This window comes from Chiloscyllium punctatum, chromosome 39 (genome assembly GCF_047496795.1).
Source record: "Chiloscyllium punctatum isolate Juve2018m chromosome 39, sChiPun1.3, whole genome shotgun sequence".
NCBI lineage: Eukaryota > Metazoa > Chordata > Chondrichthyes > Orectolobiformes > Hemiscylliidae > Chiloscyllium > Chiloscyllium punctatum.
The window spans coordinates 44,927,654-44,949,143 of record NC_092777.1 but is presented as its reverse complement, the minus strand read 5'-3'; the positions used below and the strand labels follow the sequence as shown (position 1 = coordinate 44,949,143).

General features: G+C 41.4%; 1 long non-coding RNA gene across 1 annotated transcript in view; it reads left to right on the top strand.

Moving 5' to 3' along the window:
- The window catches only part of LOC140464003 (uncharacterized), a 59,074-nt gene extending 42,916 nt beyond the window's left edge, over positions 1–16,158 (top strand). Inside the window, exons 2-3 of the long non-coding RNA XR_011954840.1 lie at positions 15,530–15,677; positions 16,110–16,158. This is a non-coding gene — a long non-coding RNA (uncharacterized lncRNA). The remainder of the gene's footprint in view (positions 1–15,529; positions 15,678–16,109) is intronic.
- Positions 16,159–21,490: the final 5,332 nt, after the last annotated feature.

The following is a 21,490-nucleotide window of genomic DNA, read 5'->3' as shown; positions in this document are numbered from 1 at the left end:
GGGAGAGTTGAAGTGTTCAGCCTTGGAGCGGTGGGGCTGATTAGTCTGAGTGTCTCTGAAATGTTCTGCATATAGGCATCCTGTCTCTCCAATGTAGAGGAGACCACATCAGGAGCAATGGATACAGTAAATGACATGTGTGGAAGTGCAGGTAAACCTCTGATGGATGTGGATGGCTCCTTTAGGGCCTTGGACAGAGGTGAGGGGGAAGTGTAGGCACAGGTTTTCCAATTCCTGTGGTGGCAGCAGAAGGTGCTGGGAGGGGAGAGTGAGTTGTTGGGGGGTGTGGACCTGACAAGGTAGTCGCGGAGGGAATGGTCTTTACAGAAAGCGGATAGGGGTGGGGAGAGAAATATATCTCTGGTGGTGGGAGACTCAACGCTGACATTTTCTACAGACCCACCAACTCCCACAGGTACCTGGATTACACCTCCTTCCACCCTGCCTCCTTTAAAAATGCTATCCCTTATTCCAAATTCCTCTGCCTCTGCCACAGAGGAGGACCAGTTGCCCCACAGAATCTACCAGATGGCCTCCTTCTTTAAAGATTGCAATTTCCCTTTCCATGTGGTCAATAATGCCCTCCAGTGCATCTCATGCCCTTCCAGCACTTCCACCCTCGAACCACACCCCTCCAACCGCAACAGGGACAGAACCCCCCAGTCCTCACCTTCCACTCCACCAACCTCCATATGCATCCTCAGCCATTTTCGCCAAATACAAACTGACCCCATCACCAGAGATATATTTCCCTCCCCACCCCATCTGCTTTTCGTAAAGACCATTCCCTCTGCAACTACCTCGTTAAATCCACGCACCCCCCCCCCCAACAACACACTTTCCCCTTCCTGCACCTTCCCCTGCCACTGCATAAATTGCAAAACCTGCACCCACACCGTTACCCCCCCCCCCCCCCACCTCACCTTCATCCAAGGCCCCAAAGGAGACCTCCATATCCATCAGAGTTTTCCTATTCGCAGAGCACTTCAGAGAACATCTCAGGGACACCTGCACCAACCAACCCTACCAATTCATAGCCAAACACTTCAACTCCCCCTCCCACTCTGCCGAGTACATACAGGTCCTAGGCCTCATCATCACTAGTCCCTTATCACCCGACGCTTGGAGGAAAAACACCTCCTCTTCTGCCTCGGGACCCTCCAATCGCATGGCATCAATGTGGACTTCACCAGTTTCCTCATTTCCCATCCTCTCACCTTACCCCAGTTCCAACCTTCCAGCTCAGCACCACCTTCATGACCTGTCCTGCCTGTCCAGCTTCCTTCTCACCTAAGCACTCCCCCCCAACCCTCCCCCCCATGACCTAGCACCTTCACCCCATCTCCAACCACCTATTGCACTCTCAGCTACCTTCCCCCTGGCCCCACCCCCCCTCCCATTTATCTCTCCACCCCCAACGTTCCCAGCCTCATTCCTGATCAAGGACTTTTGCCTGAAACATCGGTTTTCCTGCTCCTCGGATGCTGTCTGGCCAGTTGTGCTTTTCCAGCACCACACTCTCAGCTCTAATCTCCAGCATCTGCAGTCCTCACTTTCGCCTGATCACACACTGTCCCTCCTCAAAGCCAAGGTGCTCCTGACCATGGGCGAGTTCCTTTCCCGTTTGACCCTCTTCCCAATCATGCTTCACAGAATACCTCCTCCCTTTGAAAATACTATCACTCTTCTTCTTCTACCCTCTGGGCTTCAGCCCCCAAACCCCACTGGTAGGTTCCCTGCGTTTCCTTCCTGAAGCACCAGCCTCTCTTGTACCCAAACCCTTCTCCTTTCATATCTGTGGACGGAGCCGACAGTCTAACTGTGACCCACTCTCATGAGCAATCTAACCAGGCAGCCCTGAACAAGAGCAAGCAAGCAGCCCTGAATTGCAGCCTGGCCCAATCCATGAGCTGGCTCCCTGTCTATTCACATGGAGTGGCCCTGCTGCAGATTTTCAGAGCTGGCTGCCTGCGCACCCTGTTATGCAAATGTGTGATTCATGAGGGAGCTGCAAGGGTAATAGGAGAGGTGCCATGATGGTTGTGAAGGGTTGGTAAATGCTGGATGCCAATGCCCAGAGGTGCGGGTGCAGCTGCTGCCTATGGATCATGCCCAGACAAGTTGAGTATATGCATAATGGAATGAGATGCAAGCTAAAGATGCCAGTATCACACTGACTTTCAAGTCGCGTTTGCTTAACCTCCGGTTTGTTTATCATCCTAGGTAAAATAAAGTGCTGAATATTAATGAGGTGAGTTGAGTTTCTAACACAGCATTTAACGAGCAATAGTCCCCTTAATTAGCAACTCGTCACTGCCAAGCAAGAGTCTCAACATATCACTATAAAAAATAGTGAGTTGTTTCCAACATTGAGATTGGTATTGCTGAAGTTTTCATCCTATCCACTGCAAATATTGCCATAGTCCATGTTACTCAGACCCCTGTAAGGTTCCACTTAACAATACTGGTATTGACAGAATCAGTAAACCAAAAGAAGAAATGTCTAATGCAATTTGTTAGAAACATCTCAGTAATATATATGCGGTTCTTTCTGCAACAGGAAAATTTTAACTATCAAAACGGTAACAATGCCTGAATTGTTCTGGTAATTCTGTTCTTCCTGCAGTTGTGCAGATCTAGTTGAAGTTAAATGGACAATTAAAATCAACAGAGAAAAGTGTCAGAACAATCAAAGACAATACTTTGCCACATTGCTTCCAGTCATATCCAAATAACTCAACAAACTTATTTTCGCAAAGTGTATATTCCATAGCAGGACGATAGCTATAAAGTTGACATCTCTTTGAACTACTGAAGTGACACAACTCTGTGGTGGCAGTAAGTGGATATGGAACAGTGAATATAATAATGTTCACTGTAGGAGCACAGTATTAATGTACCGATATTAAAATTTGTGGCTTGCACCTCAGTATAAAGAATGGAACCATGATAGAGGTAAAAGGTTTGCTTTATATCATATTTTAACTTTTTTTCCTGTATTAAATCTTCTTGCACGAATTATTAACGATGCAACAATTGCAAATTTAACATGAAACTTTATTAAATGCTTTGGAAAGGGTTTTCTTTAATCGTTATCCTGAGGGCCTGCGAGTAAAGTTTTACTGGAATTAACAATATATATCAAACACTCATTAGTATTTATGTCATTGCTTGCAAAGAGGCCCTCATCATCTCAGGGCTATTGGGCTGATACTTTAAGTTTGCAAAATGCAAATGCATGTAAGTTTGCTCTTGTGAGAGGAGACAAAGTCATAATCTGTAATGACTGATTTATCAAGAGGTCTTCTGAAAGAAAGTCATTGATGTCCCAAGATTAACATTTGTGACACAAGGGATCTACTTTAATCTAAGATGTTAAAAATCCATATAGAGCAATATATTTGCAGTTGACTGTGCTGTAATCCATTTACTTTTATGTCATAATGGTGAGACAAAACTCCGTAAGAATACACAATGCCAAAAAGGAATCTGAGACTTCTGAGTACTCAGCTGTTTCCAAATTCAGGTAAAATAATATTTTTATTTATTCATGTCGTGTGAGTCCCACTGGCTGAGCCAGCATTTCTTACCCAGAGGGCAGTTCAGAGACAATGATATTGCTTTAGTTCTGAAGTCACAGATCTTATAGGCCAGACTAGGTAAAGATGGCAGATATCCCTCCTCGAAGGTACATTAGTGAATGAGATGAGTTTTAACAACAATCTGCATTGGTTACACAGTTGCCATTGGACTAGCATTTTAATTCTTTTTTTGTTCCCCTAATTGAATTCAAATGTCACATCCTGCCGTGGCAGATTTGAATCCATGCCTCCCTGCACTTCTGATTTACTCGCAATTTTACAACTACGCCACTGCCTCTCCATGTGAATGTTTGGCATTGCCATGTTCTGCTGTGTGTGAGCATTTCTTATAATAAATCTAACATTTTTACCCTGAATAGTTTTTTCTCTTATCACAGAGAGCAAGAGGGCACTAACGGAAAGAAATCACTGTAACATCTAATACGTAACTCAGCAGTAAAAGAAGAATTCTCAATCTTGTGGAATAACACTTCCGTACATAGCACTTTTAATTTGTACATTTTGCTACTTAGGAGGTGCAGGTCTATTTTTGGAAACTGCAGTTAACTATGAATACAAAGTCATATTTCAATATGTGTGTAATTCCTGTAATTTTGCAGAATTCCAGTTCTGACTGCTGGTTAGCACTATCAGTCACTGCCTTAACTTATGCCTTGCATTTAAAGACATTATGGCACTGTTTGAACACGATCAGTGAGTCCTGACAGTGTTCTGATTTTTTTTTAATTCCCTGAGAAACATCAGGAAGAACAACCTTGGGGCCTAGAGTGGGCAAAATTGTTGTATATGAGCATCAAATGATTTGAAAGGGTTAATATAAACACTGCCCACCCTAATGATGTAATATGGACTGTGAACAGGAGAGCTTAGGAGCAAAACCGAGCATCTGGTCCTTCTCAAAGTGTCTGTAACAATTCTCTATCATATCCATATAGCCTGTAACGATGTGCTAACATGCAATAAACTATATCTTGTTAACTACAACAGTCTCTTTTGGTCAGACCAGGAAATGATTCTCCTCTACCACAATGGAGCAGGCAGATCCTGTAGATTCCTATACTCAAACAGAATGATGGCTATAACCTTCATCATTAACAGCAGCTCATGGAGCATAATGAGCGAGAATAGCCTTATGAAGTTAATGGGCGTTGCAATTTCTTACATAACAATATTGGTTTGATCAGCTGATTTCCCCCCCACCCATTATCAACATCCTTGTGTTACCATTGACTGGAAACTCAACTGGACCTGCCAGATTAATATCATGGCTACAAGAGCAGGTCAGAGGCTCAGAATAATGCAGAGGTGAGTAACTCACCTCCTGACAGCCCAAGGGCTGTCCACCATTTACATTGCACAAATCAGGAATGTGATGGAATACATGGATCAGTGCTGCTCTGACAACACTTGAGAAGCTTGACACCATACAGGACAAAGCAGCTCGCTTGACGGAACACCATCCACAAACACCCACTCCCTCCACCACCGACATTCAGTAGCAGCAGTGTGTACCAGCTTCAAGATGCTCTGCAGAAATTTGCTAGCAGTCCTTCAACATCATCTTCTGAACCCATGACCACTTCCATCAAGAAGGACAAGGGCAGCAGATATGTGTAAACACCACAATCTGCGAGTTCCCCTCCAAGCCACTCAACATCCTGACTTGAAAATATATCACCATTCCTTCACTGTCAGTGGGCCAAAATCCTGGAATTCTCTCCCTAATGGCATTGGAGATCACCCCACAGTATGTGGGCTGCAACAGTTCAAAATGGGAGCTCACCATTACCAACTCAAGGGCAAATGGACTGGGCAATAAACTCTGGCTAACCAGCAATGTCCAGATCCCACAAAAGAATAAATGGAAAGAAAATGTCTCAGACATGCCAAAATCCATTACAATATTTAACTAAACCATTGAAAAATCTGCATGGTCGATCTTTCAAGAATCAACAATTTATCCCGCATGGAACGCACCTACTTACTAAAGCCCCAGGAGATTTTGGTCAACATTAACAGGTCAGAGGTTTAGGGACCACAGTGTGCACAGAATTATTCCTGGAGTCTAGGCAGTTAAAAGCATAATGTTTATCATTCAACCATAACGACTCTTTTACCGTATGATCTGAAACTCAGTGAAAAGAATCAAATGACAGATCAATCTATCCAGGTTCCATTATTCACAAAATCTCACTGTTTAATTACCAATGTACTCTGGAATATTGTGGACCTGTTTGCTTGGGAATTGCATTATTGAATTGAACACAGAGGTTCGAATGGTTTTAAACTTCTAGGTATATTATTGTGACTTTATTGATATCCTAATTACCTTCCCAGATGAGGGAAATAATTACTTGTTGGTTGCTAGGCAACTGAAAAGTGTGGGCTTGGTCATTCGTAAGAAACTATTCTAATAGCCCACAGGCTCACCTGCCATCCAACTCGAATTTGGTCTACATGTGACTTTTGTGATCAATTTATGGACAATCAGTAGTTAGTTTGTGAGGAAGTTTAATCATCGCAGTTTTGTTTTACCATTCTGTAGACCACTTGAACATCTGATATGCATACTTCAACAATCTAAAAACAAAAAAACCCCATAAGAACCACTGATGATAACAAGTGTTAGTATCCAACTTTAAACTCATGTAGACCACAGTCTGGAAGGTGACACATTCCACTTAGACAATTATTAGTCCAACACAGACCATTCCAACAGTTACAGTTTAATCATCACCTTTTTTTTTAATTCAGTAATTCTTATTTCATCATTGTAAAATCAAAACATATAAAAAATAAATGTTATTGAGAATTAAATTACTGGTAATAAACTTGTCTATCAGACTACTAGGTGGCAGTGATAACAACACTTTATTGAGAGGCTCACATGACTTCATAAACCACAAGGCCAATGTATTGTCATCTATCTCCTGAGTAATCCATACTAAAAAGTAATGTTACTTTCAACAATAAATACAGTCACGGTATTTTGAGCAATAAACATTTAAGTTTGATTTACCGTTGCAATCTGTGGACAGTGCTTTTGTCCTTGATGGCAATTGTCATGGCTGACATTGATGGCCAGAACATTCCAATCAGTTGAGGTGTGACAGCATCCTCACTGAAGGAATAAATCTGTAATAACACCACTGACAGCGGTGACTATCAGAATGATCAAATTATGCCATTGAAGTATGCTTATCTCAAATAGCTTGCTCCCATTCTGACAACTGGCATTGTTGGCACTCTTGAGCTAATGATGTCACAGTAATATTCCACCCTATTTTAATATAAAGTATTAAGCATTAGTAATTCTTGTTTTTCCATAGAATAATCCCAGAATGTACCTGGGAGATAAATTTGTTAAGTTATCTTATTTGCACAGTAGCTTAATGGCAGATCAATATTACTTAAAGTTTGTTGAATTTTAGTTTAATAACACTTCCATGAAGTATCTTGCAACATTTTACGAAATTAAAGGTGCAGTATAAATGCAAGTTGTTGTTGTCTCTTCTCTTTCTCTCAGTTTCTCTCCCATATGGACTCTTTATTTTATCTGTTCATGAGATGCAAGCAGACATGACAAGGCCAGGATTTATTGCCCAGCACTAATTACCCTTGAGAAGGCAGCGGTGAAGAGTCTCCATGAGCTGCTGCCTATCAGGGAGGGAGTTCCAGAGTTTTTACTCAGCCAAAGAGAAGAAATAAAAATGTAGCTCCAATTCAGGATGTCCTTTGGAGGGGAGCTTTCAAGTGGTGATGTTTTCATATATTTGCAGTTCTTGTTCTCCTAGGTGGTAGAGGTCACAGACTTAGAAGGTGCTGTCAAAGGAGTTATAGTACATCTACTTACATTAGAAAACAATTCTTAGTAAAATCTGATTGTGAGGCATCTTTGGTTAACTCAAGTGCTTTAACCATGTTATAAAGTTGCTTTCCAATATTAGACGCTTTGATCTTGTTTAATTTGGTTACTGTGCTGAATGATAAATTATCTATACTGAGCAAACTCTCGATTATTCACTGGTCTTTGCACATAATATTCAGTGCTTAACTAATTCTGCCACTGATAATTCACACACAGATTGGTGAAGCAACATAAACAGCAAAATATCTGATAAAGATGGTTAAGAATATGTTATTAAAAATAGATATTTAAAGTGCAAGTGAATCCCAATATAGATGTGTCTACAATTGCTAGTATGACACAACTGGAAAACTGACAAATACAATTTTTGACCTTCTCCTTTAATCATCTAACCAATCCTCTAATTGACTAGACAGAGCACATGTATGTTAATTATGCTTAGAAATACAACACACGCAAATGTTATGTACAATGAGCTCCTTGTCAACACTGGAATTAGTGGAAAGTTATTCATTCCATTTTTAAAAAATCTATATTTTCAATCGTACACGTTCGTAGGTGGCTCCTTCCCAAATCCAATCAGATTCGTAGAGATCACAAGTTAGTGTCTCCTCAATTTATGCAATTGACCTGAAAATGCCAAACAGATTACTGGACAAGGACATTATAGTTTTACGTACAATTATATCATTTTGGTACGTTTAATTTGAAACAGCACTTTCTTTTCATTCTCGTGTACTCTGCAGATGTTCACATCAGCTTTGCTGTAGTTGAATGTACTGATGTTAACACTTTCTGGTCTGCACCCTCTAAGCAGTGTAGGCTGGTCTGTTATGCATTACAAGTACATTTGGTTTTTGAATGACTGCAGAGTTCATGGGTGCACAGCTAACATGGTAATTCAGATAAAATATACATAAAGTCAAATGCAGAAAAAACCTATATCAGAATACAATGATGTTTTTGGTGAAAGATATTAGGCCTCTCCTTTATGACACACCATGCTCACCTATCCACCTTTGCATATAATGTTCCATTATTTCCTTCTCCAGAATTATACATTTGAATAAAATAATAACTGCACAGAAGGCTGATCTGGTCTGTAATGTATGTGCTGACTCTCTACATTAGCGACACAGCTAGTTCCACTTCCCTGCCTTTTCCCCATAGCCCTGCAATGTTTTCTCTTCAGATCATTATTCAATATCCTTTTCAAGCCACAATTGAATTTACTTCCATCACACTCTCAGGCAGTGCATTCCTCATCTGGGTCTAGAATGCACTGAGTGAAAGGGTGTCAGAGGCAGGTTCAGTTGAGATATTCAAGAGGGCATTTGATCATTATTTAAACAGAAACAAATGTACAGTTTTAATAGGAAACGCACAAGATTGACACTAAGTCAAAATGCTCAGAGTCAGTACAGTCACAATGGTCTGAATAGGCTTCTTCTGCACCATAACAATTCTGTGAACTTTTTTCAAGGAGATCATCCTCAGCTTCTCCCATTTTGTCCTCATGCCTGAAGTTACTTCTACCTGCAATCAGTCTTGTAAACCTTTTCTGAATTTATTCTTATACCTTCATAACCATCCTAAAATATGTTGTCTAAAATTAGGACAATGCTCTTGTTCAGATAGAACCAGTGTTTAAGAATGTTTACCTTAAACTTCTGGTTTTTGTGATAAAAGTAGAAAATATTTAGCGGGTCAGACCAAATCTGTAAGTTAAGGGACTGTATTAATGTTGGCAATGGAGGTCTCACCCAGTTATGGACCAGAGTAATCCCCTCAAAATATATTATTAAGATAGTCTAGGCCCTAATGTTTTTTTCTTATTTTAAAGGTAGGTGTAAGACATTGCATTTCAGATGCATTTCAATTGGTCAAACTACTCAATATTAAGCAAAACACATTTTATTTTTACACTGCAGTGAAAAAAGAAAAGAATTAGCTTAATGTGACTCTGTCGAAATGCTTAACAAACTAAGAGATATATTAATTAGAATAAATTGTTCCAATACAGTAACATCCCATAAACACACCCTTGGTAATGACAAATTCAGGAAAATAGATCTCACATGCAATTCTAGCAGCAGGAAGGGAACTCCCAGCTTTTCACTGTAATAGAGAGAGGAATAAAAGCTTTGATATCCAGCTTCAAGACTTCAACAACTGCTACTGAATACTAAAGCTGCAAATCCTGGTTCTGCAAGAGCTTGACCCTACCCAATCAGGCTGCTTCTATTGTTCCAACTCTAACAAAAAATACCCGAAGTCCTCACAAGTTGTTCAGTCTATTGGCATTAAGCAGACTGCTCATCACTTCTGTCTCAACCTTTCTTCATACAAACAAAAAGGTCCTGGTATACCTATATATCTTAAAGCCATAATATTGCCACAACCCACTAGTTGCAGAACCGAGAAACTCACATCGCACCCATAGAGGAGCCTGTTCAAATTTAAGGGACACCAGACTACTGTGATAGATTTGGTAACTTTCAAAAAGGCTTTTGAATTCCCAGTTACTGGCTTGAAGGGGAAAACAAGATTTCAAGTTAGATTTTGCCAAGGGAGTCTCCTAAATATCCACCTTTTTCCTCAACGGAGGACTCCCCAGCACCATTATTGACAGGGCTTCAAACAGGTCTAACCCATCTCCTGCACTTCAGCCCTCACCCACTCTCACCCCTCCCGTAACAACAATAGGCTTCCCCTTGTCCCACCATCCCACCAGCATCCACATCCAGAAAATCATTAAGCCACCATTTCCACCACCTCTAGCAAGGTGCCACTACCAGACACACCCTCCTTTGTCCACCTTCCATAAGGATTGTTCCCTCTGGGACACCCTGGCCCAGTCTTTCTTCATTCCCAACACTACCCCCACAGCCCTACAGCACGTTCCCCTGCAATAGCCGAAGATGTAATACCTGCCTATTTACCTCCGTCCTCCTCAGTATCCACAAGCTCAAACATACTTCCAGATGAAGCAGTATTTTACCTGCACTTCACAGTCTAGTTCACTGCACTCACTACTTACAATGTGGTCTCCTCTACATTGGGGAAACGAAGAGTAGACTGGGTGACTGCTTCGCAGAACACTTATGTTCTGCCCACAAAAACGTCTGTGAGCTTCCACTTACCTGCCAATTCAACACACCACCTTGTTCCCTGGCCAATATCTATATTTCAGGCTTTCTGCAGTTCTCTGGTGAAGTGCCACCTAACTTGGAAGAACGTCTGTTTGGGGACCCTGCAGCCTTCTAGACGTAATATCGAGATCAATAACTTTCCGGCTTGCATTCTCCTATGTCAACAAGTGTGCCGCTGGAAAAACACAGCAGGTCAGGCAGCATCCAAGGAGCAGAACAGTCGATGTTTCGGGCATAAGCCCTTCATCAGGAATACCCGAAACATCGACTCTCTTGTTCCTCTGATGCTGACCTGCTCTGCTTTTCCAGCACCACCAATTTCAACTCTGATTCTCCAGCATCTGCAGACGTCATTTTCTCCATGAACTCTCCTATGCCCTAACCCCCACCTCAACACACCAGGCCTTGAAATCATATAGCCTGCTATTACACACAACCCATTGTTAGCCACTAACAGTCTCCATTAACAGCAATTCACCCTCTTAGCTAGATCATAATCCACTCCTTTGTCTGTCCAACTGTTTTCCTCTTTCTATGAGCTCTATCCCTGACTATCATTTACTCCTTACCCCCTCCCTCTACCCTATCTTCTGCATAAAACCCAAAATTTTCCAAGCTACTATCAGTTCTGAGGAAGGGTCACCAAATTGTTCACTCTGATTTCTCTTCACAAGTGCTGCCAGACCTGCTGAGTTTTTCCAGCAATTTCTGTTTTTGCTCTACAGGACTATAGTCTTTATAGGAAATAGTCTGAACCACTCCCAGATTCTCCTGGATTCAGATTTCCATTTCATGACATTGTAACTGAGTTACCAGCACAAGGCACTTTTCTCAGCTTTGAGAGAATTTATGGATTGATTGCAGTGGCAAGACTTCCTCCAACACATTTTCCTCCTGGCCTTGACTGGGCAAATTTTCCCATCTTTAAATGCTACAGATGTATCTTTAAAACATAGTCTGTTCTCTCACCCACATTCCGCCTTGCAGTTCACAGAGTACTAGTAGTTTGACACCAGACTTTGCTATAGGAAGGATCAAAAGGGGAGGGGCAAGACAGGACTGGGCGTGGTGTTTTTGATTAGGGATAACATTACAGCTGTACTTAGGGAGAATACTCATTCGAATATGTCCAGGGAAGTTATTTGGGTAGAACTGAGAAATAAGAAAGTGATGGTCACCTTATTAGGATTGTTCTATAGACGGCCCCAGTAGTCAGTGGGAAATTGAGAAATAAATTTGTAAGGAGACCTCTGTTATCTGTAAGAATAATTGGGTGGTTGTGGTAGGGGATTTTAACTTTCCAAACATAGAGTATGACTGCCATTGTGTTAAAGGCTTGGATGGAGAGGCATTTGTTAATTATGTACAAGATTTTTTTTTGATTCAGTATGTGGATGTACCTATTAGAGAAGGTGCAGAGCTGGACCTACTCTTGGGAAATAAAGCAGCGGAGGTGACTGAAGTGTCAGTGAAGAAGCACTTTGGGACCAGCGACCATAATTCTATTAGTTTTAAAATAGCAATGGAAAAGGATAGACTGGATCTAAAAGTTAAAGTTCTAAATTGGAGGAAGGCTAATTTTGACAGTATTAGGCAAGAACTTTCAAAAGTAGATTGGAGGTAGATTTTTGCAGGTAAAGGGACAGCTGGAAAATGGGAAGTCTTCAAAAATGAGATAACGAGAGTCCAAAGATAATGTGTTTCCATTAGAGTAAAGGGCAAGGCTGGTAGGTGTAGGGAATGCTGGATGACTAGAGAAATTGAGGTTTTGGTTAAGGAAAAGAAGGAAGCATATGTCAGATACAGACAGCAGAGATTGAGAGAATCCTTAGAAGAGTCCAAGATAGTAGGAGCATACTTAAGAGGGAAATCAGGAAAGGAAAAAGAGGATATGAGATAGGAGAATCCAGAGGAATTTTGTAACTACGTTCGGAACAAAAGGTAACCAGGGAGAAAATAGGGCCCCTTAAAGATCAGCAAGACGGCCTATGTATGCAACTGCAGGAGTTGGGGGATATACTAAATGAGTATTTTGTATCAATGTTTACAGTGGAGAAGGATTTGGAAGTCATAGAACGTGGGAAGTTAAATAGCAACATCTTGAAAAATGTCCATATTACAGAGGAGGAGGTGCAGGATGGCTAAAAACCCATAAAGATAGATAAATTGCCAGGGTCTCATCAGGTGTGCCCTAGAACTCTGTGGGAAGCTAGGGAAATGATTGCTGGGCCCCTTGCTGATATATTTATATCATATTTGTATCACCACAGCTAACGTGGTGCCACTATTTAAGAAAGGTGATGAGGAAAAGCCAAGGGAATTATAGACCAGTGAGCCTGACATTGGTAGTGGGCCAAGTTGTTGGAGGGAATCCTGAGGGACAGGATTTACATGTATTTGGAAAGGCAAGGACATGGTTTGTGCATGGGAAATCGTGTCTCACAAACTTGACCGAGTTTTTTGAAGTAACTGAGAGGATTATGAGGGCGGAGCGAGGGATGTGCTCTATACGGACTTCAGTAAGGCATTCAACAAGGTTTCTTATGGTAGACTGGTTAGCAAGATTAGATCACATGGAATAACGGGAGAAATGGTCATTTGAATATGGAACCGGCTCGAAGATAGAGGGTGGTGGTGGAGGCTTGCTTTTCAGACTGGAGGCCTGTGACCAGTGGTTATTAAGCTCATAAGTGACACCAAAATTAGAGGTGTAGTGGACAGCGAATAGAGTTACCTCAGATGGGTAACTTGATCAGATGGGTCAATGGGCAGAGGAGTGGGAGATGGAGTTTAATTTAAATAAAGGTGAGATGCTGCATTTTGGAAAGGCAAATCAGGGCAGGACTATACACTTCATCGTAAGGTCCTGGGGAGTGTTGTTGAACAAAGTGACCTTGGAGTGCAGGTTCATAGCTCCTTGAAATTGGAGTCGCAGGTAGATAGGATAGTGAAGAAACCATTTAGTATGTTTTCCTTTATTGGTCAGTGCATCAAGTATAAGAGTTGGGAGGTCATGTTTTGGTTATACAGGACATTGGTTAGGCCATTTTTGGAATACTGTGTGTAATTCTGGTCTCCCTGCTGTAAGAAGGATGTTGTGAAACTTGAAAGGATTCAGAAAGGATTTGTATGGACTTTGCCAGGGTTGGAGGGTTTGGGCTATAGGGTGAGGCTGAATGAACTGGGGTTATTTTCTCTGGAGTGTCAGAGGCTGAGAGGTGACCTTATAGAGGTTTATAAAATAACGAGGGGCATGGATAAGGTAAATAGACATGGTTTTTCGCCAGGGTGTGGAGTCCAAAACTAGAGGGCATAGGTTTAAGGTGAAAGGGGAAAGATTTAAAAGGGACCTGGGGGCAATGTTTTCATGCTGAGGGTGATGCGTGTATGGAGTGAGCTGCCAGAGGAAATGGTGGATGCTGCTACAATTGCAACATTTAAAATTCATCTGGATGCGTATGTTAAGAGGAAGGATTTAGAGGGCTATGGGCCAAATACTGACAAATGGGACAAAATCTATCTAGAATCTCCCGTCTGCATGGATGAGTTGGACTGAAGGGTCTGTTTCCATGCTGTCCATCTCTCTGACTGTGTGTCTCTAAGTCTTCACTCTCTTTCTTTCTTAGAGTCCAAACAATTCTATATTAGCCAAATACTCTTGCATTTGTTTTCAAGTGTGAATGTTTTTCATACTGCTCCCAGTAATTCTCAAACGAGTCCTCCTTGTTTGCATTGTAACTGAACCATGCAGATTGGTTGTTCAACAGACACCATGGCAGATGACATGACCTATTTTACTGTTCCATTTTATCTTGAATTAAACGCAATCCAAAACATTATCATCTTAAAGAACCTCACATTTGTAACACTGGACAGACTTCGGTTTACACAGGAAAGCTTTGCAAATTTAATCCCTGAGTAACTGGCAAATTGTAATGGGTCTGGGGTAACTTTTGTCCTTTGGCTCATAATGAGCCTGAGTGGCATCTCCCAAGAATGGCAAATTTCTCCTATCATCCCATTCCCCCATCTGATTTAATCACTGAGGCTTTCCCACCTACAGCAGACTAGAGCAGGTTCTACAGTGACTAAATGGGTACGCCCACTGTGTTTCCCATTGTGATGGATTGGATTAAATTCCATCCAAATTTTGGCCCTGACCAGTACTTTCTGTTTTTATTTCAGATTTCCATGATCTGCAGTATTATAGCTTTACTTTTTGGTTTTAAACTCTAATTTATAAAATCCAGGATTCCAAACCAACTGCTTTCACAAGGAGCCCTGCAAACCTTAATAGTTTGTACACATATACATCCATATATGTGTGCTCCAGCAGCCTCTTGCAAGTCCAGTCTCTTCACTTTGTTTCTTCTTTTCAATTCATTACCCTTCCTTCATCATTTGCACCTCTGTTACTTTTTATTGTTGTAATTATTATTCATGAATATGCCATTGATCTGACTCCTGACACAGTATCTATTCAAAGGGGATGGATTAGCCATCCTGAACCTTCCTCTTTACATATACACACTTTTGTGGAGTGTGTAATTAACAACCATGAACAGTGAAGAGCAGTAATACAAAACTAAAGGCTATAAATCCCAATATGTTGTCATAGTCATATTTTTGCAATTGTGGTTTTAATTTGTTTTATAAAATGAAGTTACAGGTAGCAATAAGTATTACTTATAAACACGTTTCATCAAGCCCCGAGCTAAATTGTCTGTATCTGTGCACAGTTGCTGTGTGCATTTTATTTGTTTTTATCTTGTGGTTTAGAAATAATAGAGAACATATCTTAACATGATTAGAATTGTTTTTCTGCTAAAAATAGATATAAGCATAACCATCAACTCTCATTAGATTTTAGAAATATCACAACACTAAATGCTTCTTTTTATTTCAAGATTTGAGTAAACTCAAAAAGAAACTGGACTTGCACTTGGAATCTGAGGAGCAATAAGAGGAACACCTCACATTTGAGCCAAATTCTGCTCTGAGCTTCATTCAAATGCCACTATTTGCCTAATTCAGCCCGTCAGTCAGAGACGACAGGTAATCAGTACATTACTACACTAAACTCACCAAAAGCCTGATATTTTCTGTGGTGTTGGAAGGAGAACTCCTGCTTTTCTGAGCTCGTGTAAAAGATGTAGAAATTTTTCAGTGCTTTTTTTTGTTGAGTGGTTACTGGGACTGCCGCTGAATGGCTTGTACAATAAGTTAGAGTGAGCACACTACACATTTGGACTTGTTTTAGAACCCCAATTTACATATCATTTGTGTGTTTCAAGTGGGTGCCCTGGATGATTGAACCAATATAGCATCTGGAGTTCGAACACTAATGTTACACAGGAGAAATGGGCTGCCAAGAGTTGAAATTTGTGATCAACCCCCTTCCAATTCTTCATGCACCTTACCGTTAAATAGATTTGTTCAGATCTCTAATTCAATTTTGACACCTTTTTTTGTTTCTGTCACATTCAGTTTCACAAGCAAACAAACATAACAGCATTTCATGCCAAAATAATCATAAAGATGATTCAAGGTAAGCCATTTGTTCAATGAAACAGCTGAGGCATTCCATAACTTTCAGCAATATTTTTAAGAATCCAAAAGCTGGTCTGTACAGACACAAGAACATAAGAACATAAGAACTTGGAGCAGGAGTAGGCTATGTGGCCAATTGATCCTGTTCTGCCATTTACTAAGATCATGGCTGATCTTTTCATAGATTCAGCTCCACTTACCCACCCACTCATCAGAACTTTTAATTCCTTTACTGTTCAAAAATCTATCTTTTTCTGCATTAAAAACATTCAACAAGGTAGCCTTAACTTCTTCACTAGGCAGAGAATTCCACAGATTCTCACCCCTTTGGGCGAAGAAGTTCCTCCTTAATTCAGTCCGAAATCTATTCCCCTTTATTTTGAGGTTATTCCCCTTAGTTCTAGTTTCACTCACCTGAGGAAAGAACCTCTCTGGTTCTGTTTTATCTATTCCCTTCATAATTTTATATTTTTGTATAAGATTCCCTCCTTCTTTTAAATTCCAATGAATATAGACCCAGTCTACTCATTTTCTCCAAATCAGCCAACACTCTCAATTCCAGAATCAACCTAGTGAACCTCCTCTGCACCCCTCCCCCTCCCCCCCCCCCACCACCACCACCCCACCTCCAGTGCCAGTACATTCTTTCTCAAGTAAGGAGACCAAAACTGTGTACCATACTCCAGGTATGGCCTCAACAGCACTGTATACAACTGCAGCATAACCTCCCTATTTTTAGACTTGATCCCTCTAGCGATGAAGGACAATATTCCATTTGCCTTCTTATTTGCCTGCTGCACCCGGAAACCAACTTGTTGTGTTTCATGCACAAGAACACCCAGGTCTCTCCACACAGCAGCATGCTGCAATTTTTCACCATATAAATAATAACCAATTTTGCTGTTATTCCTACCAAAATGGATGATGTCACATTTATCAACATTGTACTCCATCTGCCAGACTCTTGCTCACTCACTTAAACTACCTAAATCTCTCTGGAGACTTTCAGTGTCCTCTGCACGCTTTGCTCTACCAGTCATCTTACTGTCATCTGTAAACTGTCACACACTAGACTTGGTTCCAAACTCTACATCACTTATGCAAATTTTAAACAATTGCACTGTACATTATGCATCAAAATAATAAAAATGGAAGAGGTAAAGTAGTATTTTTGGAATTCTTGTAGTTAGATATAATTTTGTTCATTTTCCAAATGGGCTTAATAAAATCAACAAATAATGAAGCTACCTCAGATTTTTAGTGTCTTTTGTAACAAAAGAACCAGGGGCTCATATCAGACCAGCAACAGTGTATCGTAGAAAACATCACACAGATTTATTCTGCAGATTGGTGGAGGGGACTGTCAGATTTTCTTTGCTGGTGAGATCTTATTTAAGTGGATCAATGAAATCTTAACTCTATTAATGTTGGGGTGGAGGGTGGGCTGCGGAGCGGATCAATGTGCCTCACTCTGTAAATACATTGCAAAGGGACACCCTGATCTCTATTAACTAGGAAGAACCCAGACCTCAGTTTAAATTTGTGTATTTTGAGAAGGGTAATAGTGTCATGAGTTCACATATTCTGCCCCAGGGCCCTCAGTCCATGCAAGGGAATTCTCATAAAAATTTTGCTGTTGATTACTTTCAAATGACCCAAGGTAGATTTGGACCTGTGTGGCAATGTTGGGTGTACAGTATTGGTCTTATCTGTGATCCTCCCATAATTGAATAGAACAAATTTGCATTTTACATAAAGCTTTTTACATGCTCAGAATTTTTCAGAGCATTAACGTTTTGAAATATGGTCACTGTTGTAATTTCCCTTGTAGCAATGTTCATGAACAACAATTAAATAATCGACCAGAAGACTTGCTTGGGAATGATGGATAAATGTTGGCCTGGTCAGAAGGAGAGTACACCTTAATCTTCTTCATATAACAACTTGAAGTCTTCTACAATTACGTATTAGGCTTGGTTAGACTCAACTTAACATCATGCTCAAACACAGAAGCTCCAACACTGCAGTACACGATCATAGTACTCTTGAGTGACATCTACATTTTGGGCTCACGTTTCAGAAGTGGGTCTTGAACCAATGCATTCTCTATCTCATGTGCAGGAGATCCATTAAAGCACATGAGTCCTTTAAATGATTTACATGGCAATGCACATATGATAACTTAAAGGGATTGACTTTTGCACACCCATATGGGAACTCTGAGGCTGCCATACAGGTAAGAGAAAATATTAGATTGAGCACATAATTTTCTGGCTTATAGACAAGTATCTTACCCCAAAAGTGAAACAAATTCTTCAATGCAATGCGCTATTAAACATTAAATAGTTCATGCAACGCCCTGTTTAGGCTCACACTCTTCTGCTCAGCTTCTCTCTTTCACCTCCATAAACTTGGGGTGTTCCAAAATTCTGTATTCTGTGTCCTAGAGATGGCTGAGAAGTCCAGAGCATGATCAGCAGAATCTGCCATGTGATGCTTAAAGGATTGAGTTGGTGAGTTGTTTAGAGGTTTGTGTGCTCCTGGGGCAATGCCTTGCCTTCACCTTTGAATGTTTCCAATGAAGTCTATTAATGTGTCTATTGCCTTCCTGAATGAATCCTCTCCAATATGGTCACTCACAAACCAGAATCTCCCAGGAATTGGTGGAGATGTTTGGCCTCTTCAGCAGTGCTTTCAGGACAACTCTAAAGAGTTTCCACTGCTGCCACTAAATTACAAGTAGAGCAGTTATTTTGGCAAGTCTGGTTTCAAGCATGTAGTCATTCCCACTGGAGCTTATTGTGAGTGATCAGTGCTTCAATTGGCTTGAGAGAGGAAACTGCTGTTGGATCACCTTTCTTGCCACTGGTTTTGGAGGGTCTTGAAGACTTAAAAGATTCCACAAGGGTGCCCTGCTTAGTTACTGCCTCACTATCAACTCAGCACCTCCGGCCACAGGACCTACACTGAGTGTATAATAACGTGTCAATCCTAAAGTCCAGCATCACAAGCACATGTGAAGAGGTCCATTACCTTTGTACCAGGGGAGCATTGTGACTGGTTTTATGAAAATAACCAAGAAATGTTGGACAAACTGAGTGTAAACACACAGCTTTTAATGACTGGAAACTCACCAGGGCTCAGGAGAAAAGTGACAGCAGTACAGGTGGTTGAAAACAATACTATAACATGAAAGCTGAGAGATGAAGAAGAAATGATGGGTAAAATGAGGACAGGAAATACAACAACTCAAGAACACCAAGAACACATTTGATTCCTTTGGCATTAACAAGACAACCTATGTCCCAGGGAGCACAGCATGGTAGGTGCTGAGTGATAATTGGAGAAAACATTTTGAGGAACTCCTCCTTAACTAAGACTCTGTTTTCAACTCAAAACTCCTCAACTCCATCCCTCAATAGCCTGACTAGCTCAATCCTGCTCCTGCTCTGGTCCTGGACAACATTAAGAAGGCCATTCAATGGCTAAAAAATAACAAATCCCCTAAAATTCATTATTTCATGAATATCTTCATTTGCTAACGCGGTGCCACTGTTCAGGGAGGGTGGTGAGAACAATCCAGGGAACTATAGACCAGTGAACCTGACCTCAGTGGTGGGCAAGTTGTTGGAGGGAATACTGAGGGATGGGATATACATGTAGTTGGAAAGGCAAGACTGATTAGAGATAGTTAACATGGCTTTGTGTGTGGGAAATCATGTCTCACAAACTTGATTGTGTTTTTTGAAGAAGTAACAAAGAGGATTGATGAGGGCAGAATGGTGGATGTGATCCATATGGACTTCAGTAATAAGTTTGACAAGGTTCCCCCTGGGCGACTGGTTAGCAAGGTTAAATCTCATGGAATACAGAGAGAACTAGCCATGTGGATATAGAACTGGCTCAAAGGTAGAAGACAGAGGGTGGTGGTGGAAGGTCATTTTTCAGGCTGGAGGTCTGTGACCAGTGGAGTGCCTGGGTCCACAACTTTTTGTCACTTATATAAATGATTTGGATATGAGCATAAGAGGCATTGTTAGTAAGTTTGCAGATGACACCAAAATTGGAGGTGTAGTGGACAGTGAAGAGGCTTACCTTAGATTACAATGGGATCTTGATCAGATGGCCATGGGCTGAGAAGTGGCAGATGGAGTTTAATTCAGATAAGTGTGAGGTGCTGCATTTTGGGAAAGCAGATTTTAGCAGGACTTATACACTTAATGGTACAGTCCTAGGGAGTGTTGCTGAACAAAGAAACCTTGGAGTGAAGGTTCATAGCTCCTTGAAAATGGAGTCACAGTTAGAATAGTGAAGAAGGCGTTTGGTATGCTTTCCTTTTTTGGTCAGGGCATTGAGTATACGAGTTGGGAGGTCATGTTGCGGCTGTACAGGACATTGATTAGGCCACTTTTGGAATATTGCGTGCAATTCTGGTCTCCTTCCTATTGGAAAGATGTTGTGAAATTTGAAAGGGTTCAGAAAAGATTTACAAGGATGTTGCCAGGGTTGGAGGATTTCAGTTATATGAAAAGGCTGAACAGGCTGGGGCTGTTTTCCTTGGAGCGTCAGAGGCTGAGGGGTGACCTTATAGAGGTTTATAAAATCATGAGGGGCTTGGATAGGATAAATGGACAAAGTCTCTTCCCTGGGGTGGAGAAGTCCAGAATTAGAGGGCATAGGTTTAGGGTGAGAGGGGAAAGATATTAAAGAAACCTAAGGGGCAATGTTTTCACGCAGAGGGTGGTACGTGTATGGAATAAGCTTCCAGAGGAAGTGGTGGAGGCTGGTACAATTGCAATATTTAAAAGTCATCTAGATGGGTATATGAATAGGAAGGGTTTGGAGGGATATGGGCCTGGTGCTGACAGGTGGGACTAGGTTGAGTTGGGATATCTGGTTGACATGGGTGGGTTGGACCGCGGGTCTGTTTCCATGCTCTACATCTCTATGATTTTCAGGCTAAGTGATTCTCCATCTTGTTTTCAAATCCCTCCATGGCGTTGTTATGGCCGGCATGGTGGCACAGTGGTTAGCACTGCCGCTTCACAGCGCCAGAGACCCGGGTTCAATTCCCAACTCAGGCGACTAACTGTGTGGAGTTTGCACGTTCTCCCCGTGTCTGCGTGGGTTTCCTCCGGGTGCTCCGGTTTCCTCCCACAGTCCAAAGATGTGCAGGTCAGGTGAATTGGCCATGCTAAATTGCCCGTAGTGTTAGGTAAGGGGTAAATGTAGGGGTATGGGTGGGTTGCGCTTCGGCGGGTCGGTGTGGACTTGTTGGGCCGAAGGGCCTGTTTCCACACTGTAATCTAATCTAATCT